Genomic DNA, 17655 nt, shown 5'->3' with positions numbered 1-17655 from the left:
AATTAACTTTTCAGTCCTCTCAATTGTTGTTCACAAAATCATATGAGAAACAGTCATGGCACTTCTCTCTTTCATTGGTGTTGTGGAAAGAAACTCCAGGGGAAAGGTATGGAGTGGAAAGGAGAAAAGCCCTTCTTTTCATGGCTGGACGTAGGCAGTGTGACTGCAAGATGGGGTTAGGCTGGGCATTTCACTAGGGAACTGAGCATGCACAATCACGATCCCCCTCTTCGTAACTCCACCTACTTATAGGACTGCTATTGGCAGAGCGGGAGTCTGTAAATACTGTGCTAACTTGCACCCCACATACAACCCCACTGTCCAGATTGGGTTTTGACTGTCAGCACAGCAAAACCATGCTTTTTGCTTTAAGCAGCCCTGGAATCAGAGACTTGAGAAGCTTTGTCCCCTTTAGGTAGAGAGTCTAGCTGTGAGAGGCTCCTTGTGGTGCCCTTGGCCCACAGGCTGTAAGCTGCAAGAGAAATGAGAGTGTCTCAGTTCTTACTTACCAGGAACATTGTTACATCCAGGTCCAGTAAACTTCAGGATGCCTCTGCAATGCCGGAGCCTGGACAGGTTAGGTCAGCCTCTCCAGGGTGACTTCAGATCTGACAGACAGGCCTCTGAGCCATTACATAAGGAGCAGGCCTCCTGCCACCACACAGCCCAATTGCATTGCTGGCCTCATGAAGCACTGCCTGTCCCTTGACCACCACCTAGGCATTTGTCGTGGTTTAACCCCAGCCAGCAACTAAGCACCACGCAGCCGCTCACTCACTCACTCCCCCCCACCCAGTGGGATGGGGGAGAGAATTGTGAAAAGAAGTAAAACTCGTGGGTGGAGATAAGAATGGTTTTATAGAACAGAAAAGAAGAAACTAATAATGATAATGATAACACTAATAAAATGACAACAGCAATAATAAAAGGATTGGAATGTACAAATGATGTGCAGTGCAATTGCTCACCACCCGCCGACCGACACCCAGCTAGTCCCCGAGCGGCCACTCCCTGCCCCCACCCCCCAGTTCCTATACTAGATGGGATGTCACATGGTATGGAATACCCCGTTGGCCAGTTTGGGTCAGCTGCCCTGGCAGTGTCTTGTGCCAACTTCTTGTGCCCCTCCAGCTTTCTCACTGGCTGGGCTTGAGAAGCTGAAAAATCCTTGACTTTGGTCTAAACACTACTTAGCAACAACTGAAAAGATCAGCGTTATCAACATTCTTTGCATACTGAACTCAAAACATAGCACCGTACCAGCTACTAGGAAGAGAGTTAACTCTATCCCAGCTGAAACCAGGACAGCATTATTGATCTTCATCTGCACCCTGCCATGGCAGCATGCTTTTCTTGCCAGGTGCAACCACCAGCAGCAGCAGCAGCAGCAGCAGGTGCAGTTCTGTGCCAGGCCAAAAAAAGCCTCCCTCCTGGCTCCTGTACCAGCACTGCAGTGAGGAGCCCAGCCCGGAGCCCTCCCAACAGGCAGAAAGCACTGGCCTCAGTCGGTCTCAAGGCTGCAAGGAGGCAAGGGGACTGGCTTGAAACCCCAGGGGAAAGCTGGGCATTTTCTGAGCACAAGAGCCTGCCTGCAGAAGATGTAAGGCACCCACCCTGGAGCCAGCCTGAAGAGACGTCTGTCTGCCTTGGCCAGGAATCAAAGCTGGGTCAACGGCTTGGAAAGCAGCTGTGCTCACTAATATTCCAGCAATGCACCTGTGGGCAGTGCTGCCTCCTGCTCCTCCAGATCAGAGCCTGGCCAGCCTCCTGCTCCTCCACTCCACAGACTGGCTGGCCTTCTCCCTCCAGCCCCCTGCACACACACTTCCTCAAGCCACTCCTCATGCTCAGCTTCTTGATTGCAACCACCTCCCACCCTTGTTCTGCATGCAGTCAGACACTGCCAGGTGCACCCCCGCCACACTGCCTCCTTAACACCATTTTCCTGCCCAGAGCCAAGACAGAAGGGGAGCCACTTTCATCTAGTGGTGTAAATTACCGCTTTTGTGGATCGTTTGATAGTTTGGTCCTTGCTCAGGAACTGGACAATGCTTGCAGCGGTGGAAAAAAGCTCTGCACGTACCTATTCCACCAAATCAAGCTCTTCCCAGTCTCCCTCTAAGTCACCCCCACCCCCCGTTTATTCTCCCTTTGCCCCTCCATGCTTTTGCTCAGCCAGTCTCTACCTCGCCCTTTCCATGGATCTCTCCCACTCTCGCAAACCATTGCCCCTACACACCAACAACCTGCACGGCGGTCATGGTCTTTGTTCAAGGGCTGACACCGCCCTAAGTCCCCAAGAGGCTGGAAGTGCTGCCAGGAGATCACTATCTGCCCTGCAGCAGTGTCCCCACCGTAGTGCTCACAGCAGGCTTGGAGGCCCCCTCAGATAAATTTGAGAAGCAAAGTGGGGTCTAATATCTCACCTCACGCTGGTTGTCTCCACACAGCTGCCTTCTCTTCTTCCCTGGAAGCAGCAGAGACACCAGCTGGGGGGTGAAACCATCCCCCCCTCCCGTGGCAGGATATCCCAGATGCCCGGCTGAGGACAAGGCGCTGGGAGCTTCAGCTGTAGCCCCTGGGGTTAAGCCTCTCAAGGCCTCTGCAAGGCTGGCAGCAGGTGCCCGTCATGCTCAGTGCAGGTCCCAACCGCAAATCTTCGAGCGGAGCCTAGCCCTGAAACTCCCAGGGAGCCGGGTGTCATTGCACAGGGCACGTGATCAGCAGGGCAGAGAGGCTTGGAGCAGGTAGTTGTGGCCGAGTGGTGAAGGCGATGGACTAGAAATCCATTGGGGTTTCCCCGCGCAGGTTCGAATCCTGCCAACTACGGGGTGCAGTTCCCTTTTGGGCTCCCTGCAATTGACCACGCTGCAGCCAGCAGTGGGACTCAGCTCCACACTGTGCCTGGTGCCCAGGGAGACAGTGAAAGCCCCTTGCCTACAGCACTTGTGTCAGTCCCCCCCCCCCCCGAAATTCCTGGATGAAAGGGAAATCCTGCTCCCGTTGACAAGGTAGGCATGTTGGGGAAGAGAATGGACCAGTGCTGAGTACCAGCCATGACAAGAGGTCCAACGTTGTTGGCTCCTGAGCAGAACTTAAGAGCCTGATCTCACCTCACACCCCATGCAGAACAACCCTACCAGCTGTCTGTCCTCCCTAGGCCTGAACCTACAGCAGCTCACCTCCAAAGACAGCCTGCACAGCATGGCCCTCATTGCTAAAGATGAAGGGGAGGCACCTCCTGGATCTGAGATCTTGCCAGCACTCACAAAGTCCCCCTCACTTTAGGTCTCACAAAGGCAGACTAGTGGGGAGCAGCAGGCAAGGGGTGGGGGTGGCGGGAAGAGAAGGGGCCAGCGCCAGCTATGAGCTACAGAATGGGGGAGCACAGCACAGCACAGCACTGGCAGGGCAAGGCCCTCACCGCTGGTGTGAAAGGCAAGGCGCCAACTGCTAGACAACTTGCTTAGAAGAACGAACACTGCCTAGGACTAAGGGCTTTTACCTCAGCGTCAACGTCACCTGACGACCCAACCTAGACTGGCTCTCACTGGCTGAGAACACTCCATGCAGATGATAAACCAATGGGAGATTGGTCTTTCAAAAAAAACTGGGTATACAGCCACGGCCAGAACAGCAATCAACCTAAATCGAGTATAAAGCCCCTCCACCTACACAGGACATTGGTTTAGAACAATGAAGATTAACACCCCACTGAGCATCTGTCCACACCACCTGCCCGGGAGAAGCACGTACTGATCTTAGGAGCAATAGTAACTGACTAGCCCACCCCTTAACATGAGTAATTTGATTGGTCGACACAACTGTATTGTAAACATATACAACCCTGCTTTCCTCTGTCTCGGTGTCCTCCATGCATTAGGCTGGGGCTCCACTATGTGCCCAGCCAAATTAGGAGGATTAATTCCCTTGGTAATTCTATGCTTGGTCATGCTAAGCGTCCTTGTCTCCCTCCTGGGCCGGCAAAGAACGGACGTTGACGCTGGGCACAGTCCCACAGTCCCACAGCCCCCTGGGAGCTGGCTTTCTGGGCAGGGTGGCAGCCCTCCTGAGCTCGCTGGAGAGCAGCTCCCGTCTGCCCTGCAAAGCAACAAGGCTGCCCCCTCGCTCCGGGGTTTCTTCCAGTGCCTGCAGAGCCAGCTTGGGTGACCAAGAAGAAAGTCCCCATGCAGGGTTATGGGCAGGAGATGTGGGGAGAAGGGCAAGGCAAGGCCCTTGAGCTGCCCCCCCAGGCCCAAAGGAAGTGAACTTTCCAGAGAGCCCATTTTCTGGCCCGCGTGAGGGCACAGGACAGAGGAAGAGAAAGAGGCATGAGGGCTGGCAGCGCCAGGGAGCATCAGGCAGGGCCGTGGGAGGTGCCGGCAGAGGTGCTGGGGGGAGCAGAGTGGCGCAGCGGAAGCGTGCTGGGCCCATAACCCAGATGTCAATGGATTGAAACCATCCTCTGCTAACTGGCCTTTTTTTTCCCTCCTCCTGACAGCTGCTGCCTCTCCCAGCAACTTTTAACCTGCACTGCTCTAGCTCTCTGGGCACCCATGGCCACGGCCCTCCTGTTCCCTCAGCCCCTTCTCTCTGCCACTGCCACCTTCTTTCTCCTTTGCCTTCTTAGGAGCCAGCACTCCCATAGTGCCCCTCGCCAAGGCAGACGGGTGGCTGTGGAGCAGCAGGCAGAGCTCCCCCCACAAGGAAGTGGGTGGCCTGGGGACACAGGCATTTCTCCCTTCCCATCCGGCAGCTCAGTCCCAACTTCCCAGCCGCAAGCAGGGACCTCCAGGAATCTGCAGGTGGGGAGGAGGAGGACAAGGCTGCTGCTACTTTGGCAAACACCAGCGCAATCAGCTTGACCATCTGGGGGGTTTCTCCATCCTAGTCTGTTTGCTGCCATGCTCACTCGCAGCTCCAGCCAGGAGCAGGGCTGAGTAGGTATTCCCAGTGGGCACTGTATTGGCCATACGTGGCTAAGTGTTGGCAGTGGTGGGGAGAGGGGCTGCTGCAGGGTGGCCTCTGTGGGGAAGAGCTAAGGGGCTGCCCTGCACCTCACACACAGCTGGTTCCAGGGGCCTCCACAACACTGAGCCATCTGCAAAGCTTGTGGCACCCAGGGCACCCATGCTGGCTGGAGCAGGTGGATACTCCTGAAGGAACTGCAACCTGCGGAGAAGGCACGCCAGTGAAGACTTCCCCTGACGGGCCTGAAGCCTGTGGAAGAGCCCACGCTGAAAGAGATTTTCCCGTTCAGAAGCGCAGCATGGGGAGAGCCCATGCTGGAGTAGTCTGCAGTGAAGGAGTGCAGCTGAGCCTGGAAAAATTGGGAGGCATGGCGGTGTTTTCTTTGTCTTCTATTGCTCACTACAAGACAAAACACACACATAGCCCGAGTCTTTCCCTCTCTTCTGGCTGCTCAGGACTGGAATTCAGTGCTGGACACCCACCCCCTCACTCCCACGTGCACATCAGCAGGTGCTCTGAACCCTAGACTGTACCACAGGTCTGTGCAGAATCCATGCCTGGAGCCCAGGCCTGGTTTGTTCAGTGTCCTGCTCCAACCCTGGGCAGTCCCTGATGCCAATCCACTCTCCTCACTGGCTAGTGCAGCTTGAGATCTCCTAGCAAATACCCCTCTCACACACACATACACACACAAACACCCCACAAACACCCCCCCAGCGCCCCCCAAAACCAGAAAAGCACAGTCTGACAGAAATGAGCTAGGAGTAGAACGCAATGAAAACAAGACCAATCGCATTCTTGCTCTTCATGGGTGTGCAAAGGGTTTCCAGGATGAGTTGCTCCTTCCCCTTCCCAGGGATCCAGGTGAGGCAGACCAGCCTGCTGTTGCCCCCATTCTCCTTTGTGCCTTTTGGGAAGATAGGAGTGACAATGACTTTCTTCCAGGACTCAGGAGCCTCTCCCAGTTGTCACGACCTTTCAAAGATAATGGAGAGTGGCCTCTTCTATGGGTCTTTCTTGCCTGAGTGCTTCACGAGCTGGCAGCAGGAAGATGGCACAGGTATCTGCAGGTGAGCTCCCTGCTACCTGAGTACCTGACTGGCCAGAAGCCAGAAGATCACTTGCATGTTGACTGTGAGGTGGCCTCTGGCTCTGCAGGCAATGGGCCATCCAAAGGAATAGCGCTTGTGCTAAGTGCTCGTCTTCATTCCAGAGTGGATACCACTGCACGGTATATCTTTTTATATCCAAACACTTCTTGGTCCAAAGGAAGCAGACAGTCCCTGAGAGGGAGATCTGAGAACATGCGGGCATGACAGTGTTAAAAATAGCTATCCGGCAATCAGAAAGCAATAGGAGAGCACAAGGGGAATGACGCTGTCAGAAGTTGCCTCTTCCCTTTGTTTAGCGAGTGGGGGCTTCCTTGCCTGATGTGCTTCTGGGTACACAGGTAGGGTTGGCTGGTCCTGGCAGCCAATCACAGGTCTGCCTGAGAGCAGGTGGGTACAACGGGGTCCAGAAATGGCTGTCAGCCAATCACAGAGCAGTAGGAAAACATGGTGGTTATGGTGCTTAATAAGAAAATGGCAGCTGAAAGAAAATGGTGCCCCCTGCGTACGTAGGGGAAGGTACGTCCCGGTCACGTGTACTTCATCATTCATCAGTGCCGGCATGGGCATTCACCAAAGCAATCATCCATCACCAAAACCAGTGGCAGCACAAGGCAGGTTTTAGCCCGGGAACAGGTAATGCGCGGAGTCCTGCAACACAAATTGCTTACGGGCACGCAGCATGGAATGTGGCAGATGCTCATATCCGGCCAAGTTCTATAGACCAAGAAACTTGTGCTAGAAATGATCCACCTGGCCTATTTGCACATTATTTAGACAGAGAATTGTTACCCTAGCATTGCCTGCTTTTTACTTGCTGATTGCTGAGCTACTACTACACACGTCTACAAGCTACGGACATATCCAGTGCCTAGGAAGAAACCCAGGCTGGTTGCTGTGCCTTTTTAATTCAACCAAAGGCTACATCATGCAACCACACATTAGCCTAGGACAGCGTGATTGTGACTCCGATTGGGGCAGACTCCGACCGCGGCAGCCTCCGACTGCGCTACCTCAGCGTTATGCCCTCTGGTATTCCCCATGGGCACTGTATTGGCTACACATGGCAAGGTTTTGGTAGTGGAGGGGTCAGGGGGTGCTGCAGAATGGCCTCTGTGGGAAGAGATAGCGGGCGCCCCTGTGTCAGACACAGCCAGTTCCAGCTCCGCAGTGGACCCACCGCACAAGACAGCTGAGCCGTCGTCAACATTGGTGGCCCCTCTGTGAAAACATATTCCAGAAAGGGCAGAAAACGCCGGGCGGAGAGAGGTGGGAGGAAAAAAAAGAGTGGGTAAGAGCAGAGACACATCCTGCTTGGACAGGTAAAGGAGTCTGGTGTGAAGCACTGAAGTTGTCCCGGCACAGGGGAGAGGAAAGGCGGTGTTTTATGTTTGTCTTTTTGTTTCTCGCTACTTGCATCTGTTTTAAGAATTGATTTTGCCCAAGTCAAGCCTGATTTTCCCACAAGAGTTTTTGCTAAGCCATGTCCGTGTGTTTATCTTGAGCCATGAGATTTCTCATTGTGTTTTCAGTGCTCTGCATCGCCCTGCGGGTGGGGAAAGTAGTGAGCAGCTGGGTGGGCATTTGTCTGTGCTTAAATCACCACAGGTACTGAGACAAGGGGAGTCAAAAGAATCTCAGTAGACATAATGAAGGGGGATGAAAGACGATGTTTAGCGCTTACATTGTTGAAATTAGCTGAGGCAGAGACAGTCCTTGATAAGAAGAGCTGGCCCCAAGAGCTAGCCAATGAGGGAGAGACAGTTCCTGATAAGAAGCAGGAGCTGGCCCCAAGAGCGAGGCAAGACTGGTCTTGCGGCTTGGGTAAATACCAAGAAACCACTGAGCCTGCACAAGGAAAGAGGTTACTAGCGGTGACGAAGAGGAGTCATCTATCTTCATCTCTGCAGCCACCAGACGACCACCATAAAGAGGCACTGCGCAAGCGCAGTTGAGAGAAGACTATGGAAATGACCTCTCGGAGCTAATTTTAATATGAAGCGGGGATAGGTCATGCATATGTATAGGCATATGGTGAATATATAACACCTGACTGTTAAAACTTGAAGCAAACTGCCGAGTCGGGTGCGCACGACTTTGGTGGGACTACCCCCCGTGCTGCCCAGCACTGAATGAACATACCTACTTTACAATCTCACTGATTGTGGAGTCTGTTTTCTGCACGTCAGTTTGGCGAGCCAGCCAGGAGACTCTCTGCTTGGCTGCGGGACTGACTGCGGAGCAGACACCCCCCAGGCACGACCCAAGCACTTTCCTCGGAGGAGCCTCCACTGCCAGCCGCTCACCGCGGGAGCAGACAACAATCTCCTGAAGCCACGGACCAAACGGTATGTTTTACAAGGGGAGCCTGTAAAAGTACGGGCCGGGGCAGCTGGTAAATTGTGCAGAGACGTCTGGCGTGCAGTGTAGTCCCCGTATGAGAGGAGGGTACCCTTTATGGTAACAAGGGGGGGATTTGCTGACTGATAGAGCGGCCACCAGCAATCTTGGGGGTAAATCGAGCAAATCCAGGGTGACTGCTGCATCCCAGTATCGGGAGCCAGGACAGACCTGTCGATGACTGGTATATAAGAGCCAGGAGAAGGGTAAGCGCAACCCCTCGCAATTGCGCTTGGTACGTTTTTGGGGTAAGTGGACCCCCTCGCAATTGCGCTTGGTACATTTTTGCAGCTGCTGAAAGCTTGTCAACTGGAGCGAGGCTTGTATGATGTGAATGTTTGGAAATTTATGTTAAAGATTTTGTGTGGGTGTGTGGAAATGATATGTTGAAATTTATAGGTGTATGTATGTTAATGTGTGAATGCCTTTACGTATTTATAGGGGTGATTCCTTGCTTTGTATGTGGGCTTGCAACTGGACTATATAATAATTAGCATCCGGCTTGGGTTTTGTTGAAGTGTAAATCTTGTGGGAGAAGCTGGTACTGTACATCTAGCAGACAGAAACCAGACTGCCTTGAGTGTTTTCTCCAAATTCCACACTTTTATGATTGGGAAAGAGCTCACTAAGAACCCAAAATACTGAGATTGGTGTGTAAGGGAAAATTTAATTCCAGAAATATGGGATGTGTGGGAGGAAAACTGGGGGAAGACTATAAAGAGGTGTAAGAAACAATTTGCATGGAAACTTATTAAAAGGAGAGGCCAAAATCAAACTTAAGAATCATTAGGAGGAGTTATAAAATGGGAAACAATCAAGGAGGAGTATTAAGGAAGAGTCCTCTGGGTTGTGTAATTGCCCACTGGTAAGATATTGTTGGGACCGGAGGTACGGAAAGTAAAAAGAGCCTTATTAAATACTGCAATCAATGGTGGCCGTTGTATAAGTTAGAAGGTGATGCTAAGTGGCCACTTAATGGGTCAATAGATTATAATACTCTATTACAACTAATGCTGTTTTTAAGGAGAGAAGGAAAATGGGATGAGGTTTCATGTGCAGACATGTTTTTCACCCTCAGAAACCATCTGGAGTGGCAAAGGGACTGTGGAATGGTATCCCCACAGGACCCCATGATGCTTGCACTTGAGCAAGAGAACAACAAGGAGCTTAGGGGCATACTGAGGTGGTGTTGTTCAGCATGTAGTATTGGACAAAGATGTACAAAGACAAATAAAATTCATCAGGTACCAGAACAAGATCTAACTGATTTGTTTAAGCCTCCCCCTCGACCACAGGAACAGGATGCAGACTCGGACAGAACTCTGACACACACACACACCCCCCGTACAGCAAAGTACCCTTTTCTACTGCTGACCTAGGGGAATGGAAAAAGGTTGCAAAAGATTATAGGAGAGATCCAATAACTGTAGCTAAGCATTTCCAATTTATTGTAAAACAGCATAGCCCTGATTGGAAGGATATACAGCTATTATTGGAATATGTGACTGAGACAGACAAACAGCAGGGAATCTTGCTGAAGATCATTATAAGATTACAGGAGGGGACATTAGGGAATATTTCCCTCTCCAAGACCCAAAGTGGGATGTTAATAGATCTGCACATATGGAAAGATTGCAGGGGTATCAGGAGTGGATTACAAAAGGAATGGAGAGAGCAATCCCCAAAACTATAAATTGGTCAGCTTTATATGCAGTTAAATAGAACCCTTCTGAGTCTCCATTCTAATTCCTGGATCGACTGAGGGATGTGATGCGCGGCAGCACACCGCTGGATCCTGGGTCAGAGGTAGGAGTACAATAATTAGTCTCCCTGGTTTTGGGTCAGTCTACAGGGGATATAAGCCACAAACTTCAGAAATTATGCCCTACAGAGAGTAGGAATTTAGAAATATTGTTGGATGAAGCATGGAGAGTATTTAGTAACAGAGAAGAAGGATATAGGCAAGGGCAAAGGAAATTAATGGCTGTTATCCAGGAAGAAAGAGGAAGAGGGCCTAGACGAGACTTGCCCCGACTGGGCAAGGATCAATGCGCTTTGTGTGAGAAATTCAGTCATTGGTAAAAGGAATGCCCAAGGAACAAAGAGGATCAGAGGGCTCAAACAGGAAGAACGGTAGCCCATGTGAAGGGAGATTGATGGGAACCTGGGGAATCTACCCTAGTGGATCCACTGGTTATAATTAAGCTAGGGAAAACACAACAAGAGGTAGAATTTTTGGTAGATACAGGAGCAACATACTCGGTTCTGAATCAAGCTTTGATGCCCCTGGGAGATGATTATGTCATGGTGAAAGGAGCGACTGGCCAAAGTGAAAAGGCATATTTTTGTAAACCTTTAGAATATAAATTAGGAAAACAGTGGGGCATTCATAAATTTTTATATATGCCCAACTCCCCAAAGGCACTTCTGGGAAGGGCCTTGTTGGAACAATTGGGAGCCAAAATTGTATTCAAAAAGGGAGAAATTACTCTGGAGGTAAAAGATCAGCAATATATTCAAATATTGAGCCTAACCTTAACCAGTCTACCCCTTGAAGGAAGCATTAACGAGGACATCTTAAACCAAGTGCACCCGGGGGTATGGGCTACCAATGCACTCGGAAGAGCGAAAAGTGCTCCACCTGTTGAAGTCAGGATCAAGGAAGGCCGAAAGCCGGTAAGAATTAAACAATATCCCCTAAAGAAGGAAGATAGAGAAGGAATCTGGCCGGTGATAGAAAAATTTTTGCAGCTGGGATTATTAAAAGAGTGTGAGTCTGAATTCAATACCCCTATATTACCTGTTGGGAAGCCCTATGGGTCGTATCGGGTGGTCCAAGACTTACACGTGGTGAATAAGATAACTGAAGATCTTTACCCGGTAGTGGCGAATCTGTATACCCTGTTTACCATATTAACACCTGAATTGACTTGGTTTACTGTTTTAGATTTGAAGGATGCTTTCTTTTGCCTCCCTCTCCATGAAGCCAGCCAAAAATTATTTGCATTTGAATGGGAAAACCCCAAGAGTGGTCGAAAGACCCAGCTCACTTGGACGGTGTTGCCACAAGGATTTAAGACTAGTCCTACCATTTTTGGCAATCACTTGTGAAAGACTTAGGATCCTGGGAAGCCCCGTATGAGGAGGGGAAGCTGTTGCAGTATGTGGATGATACCCTGATCGCCACCAAAACAGAGAAAAATTGTATGACATGCACGCCACTGAACAGAATCACCTTGAGTGGAACAAGGAGACCGAACGAGCCTCTGAGCTACTGAAAAAGGCTTTGATGTCGGTCCCAGCCTTAGGACTCCCAGATGTGAGTAAGCTGTTTCTTCTTTAGTCTCACGAGAAGCAGGGCATTGCCCTGGGAATATTAGTACAAAACCTGTGTCCATATCGACGGGCAGTTGCCTACCTCTCTAAGCAGTTAGACACGACTGCAAAAGGTTGGCCTGGATGCCTGCAGGCAGTTGCAGCTGTGATACTGAATATACAGGAAGCCTGAAAGTTTACTCTGGGCCAGAAAATGACTGTTTTGGTGTCTCACACAGTATCAGCAGTACTGGAAGCAAAGGGTGGACATTGTCTCTCTCCGCAAAGATTCCTGAGATATCAAGCTATATTGGTAGAGCAGGATGACGTGGAGATTGTAGTCACTAACATTGTCAACCCAGCTTCTTTTCTCAGTGGGAACACGGGAGAACCGGTACATCATGACTGTTTGGAAACCATTGAAGCAACATACGCCAGCCACCCGGACCTGAAAGACAGCCCCATGGAAAACGGGGACACTTGGTTCACAGACGGAAGCAGTTACGTCCTAAATGGTAATCGACATGCGGGATACGCCGTCACCACCAGCCAAGAGGTAATAGAATCAGGGGCTCTGCCCATGAACACCTGCGCACAGAAGGCAGAAATAATTGCTCTAACCCGCGCCCTGGAATTGGCCCAGGGCAAAGTTGTGAACATTTATACAGACTCAAAATATGTAGTTGTAGCCTTTGTAGTTGTACACGTGCATGGAGCAATTTGGAAGGAGAGAGGACTATTAAGTTCCCAAGGGTAAAATATCAAACACGCAGAAGAAATTCTGAAGTTACTGGAAGCTGTCCAGCTCCCTAAGAAAGTAGCAATTATGCATATTAAGGCACACCAGAAAGTGAGCTCAGATTTGGAAAAAGGGAATGAGCTGGCAGACAGAGAGGCAAAACAAGTGGCCAAAACAAACATAAAAACAGAAGGGGCCTTAATTCCTGATAGGCAGATCTCCCTAGAAGGTAAGCCAGAATACACCAAGGAAGATCAGAAGCTCATTACAGATTTAGAAGGGTCATATAATGAAGAGGGGTGGGCTCATACCCCAGAGGGAAAGCTAATCGTTCCCTCTTGCTTATTTTGGCATTTGATACAGGAGGAACATAGGAAAAGACATTGGGGAACAGAGGTTCTGTATAATCATTTGACAAGAGAAGTTGTGGCTAGAAATTTATACACTATGGTGAGACAGGTGACTCAACAGTGTGATCTTTGCCTCCAGACCAATCCTAAGAATACCCCCAAGCCAGAAATGGGCCAGATTGGAAAAGGCAATGGGCCTGGACAGCAATGGCAAATTGATTTTACAGAACTTCCAAGAAAAGGGGGGGGTATCGATATTTATTGGTATTAACTGATACCTTTTCAGGTTGGCCAGAAGCATTCCCAACAAGAACGGCTAAAGCTCAGGAGGTAACTAAAATACTGGTACAAGAGATAATACCACGTTTTGGGGTTCCAGCAACCATATCCTCTGACAGAGGACCACATTTTGTCTCAAAATAGTACAACAAATTAGCCACCATTTGGGTATAGATTAGCAGCTTCATACTCCATATCAGCCCCAGTTGAGTGGTCAAGTGGAAAAAATGAACCACTTAATCAAACAGCAAATTGTGAAATTAGGACAAGAAGCAAATTTGAAATGGCCTCAGTCTCTCCCTTTAGCCCTTCTGTGTATACGAACAAGACCAAGGGCGAAAGAAGGACTGAGCCCCTTTGAAATCCTGTATGGACAACCCTATGGGATACAGAGAGGGGTGTCTGTACAAGCGGGGGATGAAATTATAACTTCTTACATGGTAGCATTAGATAAGCAACTTAATAAAATCAGGAAGCATGTGGTAAGGACTCGAGGGAGAGGTTTGGATGGGCCTGTACATAATATTCAACCAGGAGATTATGTGTATATAAAGTCTCTTACAGAAAAAACTCTGGAGCCGCAGTGGGAAGGACCATTTCAAGTACTACTTACCTCCTTCACCGCAATTAGGATCAAGGAACAGAATGCTTGGATTTATAATACCAGAGTGAAAAAGACACCCAAAACTCCATGGAAAATCCTGATGGACACTTAGTTTTCACATGGTGATATGGGCAACTGTGGGACAAGGAGCGTAGCATGGGATGGGAACGTGTTTGTTCAACTCACAAGATGATACTTCATGGGGATTTTCTGAGGTATGGGAAAAACTAACTTTGTGGTTGTCAAATTTAACATGGCTAAAACAACTGTTTCTGCCAACAAATATTTTAAGAGTATGCTAGATAGGGAAACAATGTATTAGAAGTACTAGGATTAGATATAGTAAAAGAATTTACTATTTCCTAGAAAAGGGGGGACTGAGACAAGGGGAGTCAAAAGAATCTCAGTAGACATAATGAAGGGGGATGAAAGACGATGTTTAGCGCTTACATTGTTGAAATTAGCTGAGGCAGAGACAGTCCTTGATAAGAAGAGCTGGCCCCAAGAGCTAGCCAATGAGGGAGAGACAGTTCCTGATAAGAAGCAGGAGCTGGCCCCAAGAGCGAGGCAAGACTGGTCTTGCGGCTTGGGTAAATACCAAGAAACCACTGAGCCTGCACAAGGAAAGAGGTTACTAGCGGTGACGAAGAGGAGTCATCTATCTTCATCTCTGCAGCCACCAGACGACCACCATAAAGAGGCACTGCGCAAGCGCAGTTGAGAGAAGACTATGGAAATGACCTCTCGGAGCTAATTTTAATACGAAGCGGGGATAGGTCATGCATATGTATAGGCGCATTGTGAATATGTAACACCTGACTGTAAAAACTTGAAGTGAACTGCTGAGTCAGGCACGCATGACTTGGTGAGACTACCCCCCGTGCTGAATGAACATACCTACTTTACAATCTCACTGATTGTGGAATCTGTTTTCCACACGTCAGTACATACACGCAAACGCACATGCACCTGCACCTGATTTTCCCACAAGAGTTTTTGCTAAGCCGTGTCCGTGTGTTTATCTTGAGCCATGAGATTTCTCATTGTGTTTTCAGTGCTCTGCATCGCCCTGCCGGTGGGGAAAGTAGTGAGCAGCTGGGTGGGTGTTTGTCTGTGCTTAAACCACCACAGGTACGTACCCGCAAACGCACATGCACCTGCATAGCACGTGCGCAGCTGGCCCACATGTGAACGCAGATGGGGAGCGTGACCGTTACCAGCAGCCAGCAGCTGGAGTTTCCGTAGCCAACAGCTCACAGGCAGAGAAGCACACCCAGGTGCCAGCAGGTTGAGGTCGTGTGTATGTGTGCAGGGGGCTGGAAGGAGGAGGCGGGATAGCCTGTGGAGCAGAGGAGCAGGCAAGAGGGCAGTTGGTGACCTGGCAGAGCAGGAGGCAGGCAAGAGTGGGACATAGAGGAGCAGGAGGGAGGCCAGGCTCTGGGCTGGAGGAGCGGGAGGCAGCCGTGCATGCAGGAGCGTTGGTGGTATAGTGGTGAGCATAGCTGCCTTCCAAGCAGTTGACCCAGGTTCGATTCCTGGCCAACGCAGACCAACTTTTCTTCTGCCTGGCTCCACAGTGCCTTCCCCATTTAGCAACAGCAGGCTGCAGGGGCTGCTTTGTACCATTCTGAGATTTCAGGCAGTGTTGAAGCACTGCAGCAGGTGCCCAGAGAACTTTGGGATTCTCCATGCCTGGGTGTCACACTCAAGTTTCAGTGGGGCTCAGGCACTGAGTCACCTGCTCTAGCTTTGGGGCTAGCCCTGCTTTAGGCAGGCATTTGGACTAGTGACCGCCTGAGATGCCTTACAGTCTACCTCCTTCCATGAAGCAACAAGTCCCAGAGATCTGTGCCCTCCTTCCTCCTCTACGTCATGGGCAGTAAGTGAGCCTCTTCCCCACAGGAATGGGGGCCCACTCATTGCGCTGCACTTGACACATCTCCTGTCCTTTTGCCTTGACTCTCCAGACCCTTTCCCATACCCTGACTCCTTGAGACCGACACAGCATTCCCCCAGGTGTTGGTGTGGCACAGCCCTCCTTGCCGAGCCTTCCCAGCTCCGAGGAGGGAAGAAGGAAGCACCCTTGTTGCCCCAGGAACCGTCCATGAGGCAGCGCTGCAGGCCAAGTGCTTGGCTTGCCATCCCCTGAGGCTCTGGAGGGAATGGAGGAAGTCACGGGAAAGGTAGACGTGTGCCTGGAGCCCTTCACAGGACATTGGCGTGCGTAGAGCCATAATTCACTGACGGTTCCTTTGGTTGCTCCCCTGAAGGAGTGCCTTGGGCTTTGGGAGATGTGTCGGAAGTGTGCTGCCCCTGTGCTGGGTACTCCAGTTCCATGTGGTACGAAGCGCGTGTAGGAGCTGCGGTCACCAGTCCACAGCCCTTGGTGGGAGCAAGGCAAGGGTGCTCCCAGGATACAGCTCCCCCTGCAGCAGTGCCAGGAGGAGGCTGGCTGAGGTGGGCTGGCTCTGGCAGCTGCAGGGCGCGGACCAGCAGCAGCAGCAGCAGCGGGTCAGGATGGCGGAGTGGTCTAAGGCATTGCATTCAGGTTGCAGCCTCCCTGGGAGGCATGGCTTCGAGTCCCACTCCTGACAGGCTCTTCTCTCTGGCTGCCCCCCTTCATGGCTTCTCTCTCTTGGCCTCTCTCTTCAGTGGAGGCTTCTTGCCCCTCTGGGGGCTCTGCTCAGCCTGCTGACCAGGTCTTGCTGCAGTCCCAGCTCCTGTAGAAGGAGAAATGGGCGTACCCATGCTGCCCCACCAGTAGCAGGTGGGTAGGCCTAGAACAGAATCATGGAAGGAGGAGAGCCCCTGGGGAACTCCACTTTTCCACTCTCCCCTACAAAAGTCACATTCTGCATGCCTCTCCTCTCCCCTGCAATGTGCAGCTTTTGGCATTCTTCAAACATTCACCCACAAAATCCTCTCTCCCTGCTTCCACTTTCCCCTCCAACAAGCCTTCTGGTTGGAAGGCATTTCAGGGAGTCAGAGCGTGCATCCTCCTGCTTCTGGCAGGCTCCCACCAGCTGATCAGTGCTTTGTCCTTTCGGGTCATAAAATACCTTGAGGACAGACGTTTCACAGCCTCTCTGGACCCCTGTTCCCATGCTTAGGCACCCTCCGGGTGATCATTTGTGTTTGTGTAGCCAGTCACAAACTGCCTGCTCAACTTCTGACCATGGCGCTTATCCTCCAGCCATCGCAGTAGCCTCCTGGAGTAGGCACCAGGAGGCTCCTATTAGATGCCCGCTAAGCATTTTCTTCTCCCAGCTGAGCAAGCCTTGGGTCCTCAGCCTCTCCTCACAAGGCCAGAGCCCCCTGCCCCTGACTATCCTAGGGATCCTCCGCGGAACTTGCTCCAGTTTATCATCACCTTTCCTTGGTTCCCCAGATAGTCCTTCTTCCCCCGTTTTGGAGATGGGGCAACTTTTCCCTCTCCTTAGTCATCAGGGAGCTCCTCTGCCCTCTGCTCCCAAAGCTGGAGAGCCCCTGCGATGCATCCTTCCCTCTTTCAGGCCCAGTGGCACACTCTGTTGGTGGCAATCCAGGATGTGGCATTGACCAGCGGGATTTCAACCCAGAAAGTTTCCCTGAGCTGGCAGTTCCTCACCAGCAAACACGGACAGCACCAGTGGGAAGAGGGACAGGTGGGAGTAAAGGCCCACCAGTAAGAGGCCAACAGGGGCATGGCAGGCTCTGGGGCACTTCTCTCCAACACTGCTGACAGGACAGAGGCATCCTCACGCAATCCCACCCCAGGTTGCACGAGCACTGGTGGCATTTTTCAAAAGGACCGCAGTCAGGAAGTATGAGCCACAGAAGAGGTCCTCCCGTGCACACAGGAAGAGGAAGAGGAAGAGGGGACATGCACAGGGTGGTATCAGAGCATGC

At 51.0% G+C, this 17655-nt stretch overlaps 2 non-coding genes across 2 annotated transcripts; both read left to right on the top strand.

Annotated features, from left to right (window-relative positions):
- Window positions 1–2747: 2747 nt before the first annotated feature.
- On the top strand, window positions 2748–2829 carry TRNAS-AGA (transfer RNA serine (anticodon AGA)). The gene has a single exon. It is a non-coding gene; the product is annotated as a tRNA-Ser (tRNA).
- Window positions 2830–15242: 12413 nt separating this feature from the next.
- On the top strand, window positions 15243–15314 carry TRNAG-UCC (transfer RNA glycine (anticodon UCC)). Its single transcript has one exon. It is a non-coding gene; the product is annotated as a tRNA-Gly (tRNA).
- Window positions 15315–17655: the final 2341 nt, after the last annotated feature.

Source organism: Haliaeetus albicilla, chromosome 12 (genome assembly GCF_947461875.1).
Source record: "Haliaeetus albicilla chromosome 12, bHalAlb1.1, whole genome shotgun sequence".
In the NCBI taxonomy this organism is placed as follows: Eukaryota; Metazoa; Chordata; class Aves; order Accipitriformes; family Accipitridae; genus Haliaeetus; species Haliaeetus albicilla.
Note: the sequence above shows the minus strand (reverse complement) of the source record. Positions and strands in the feature narration are given on the sequence as shown.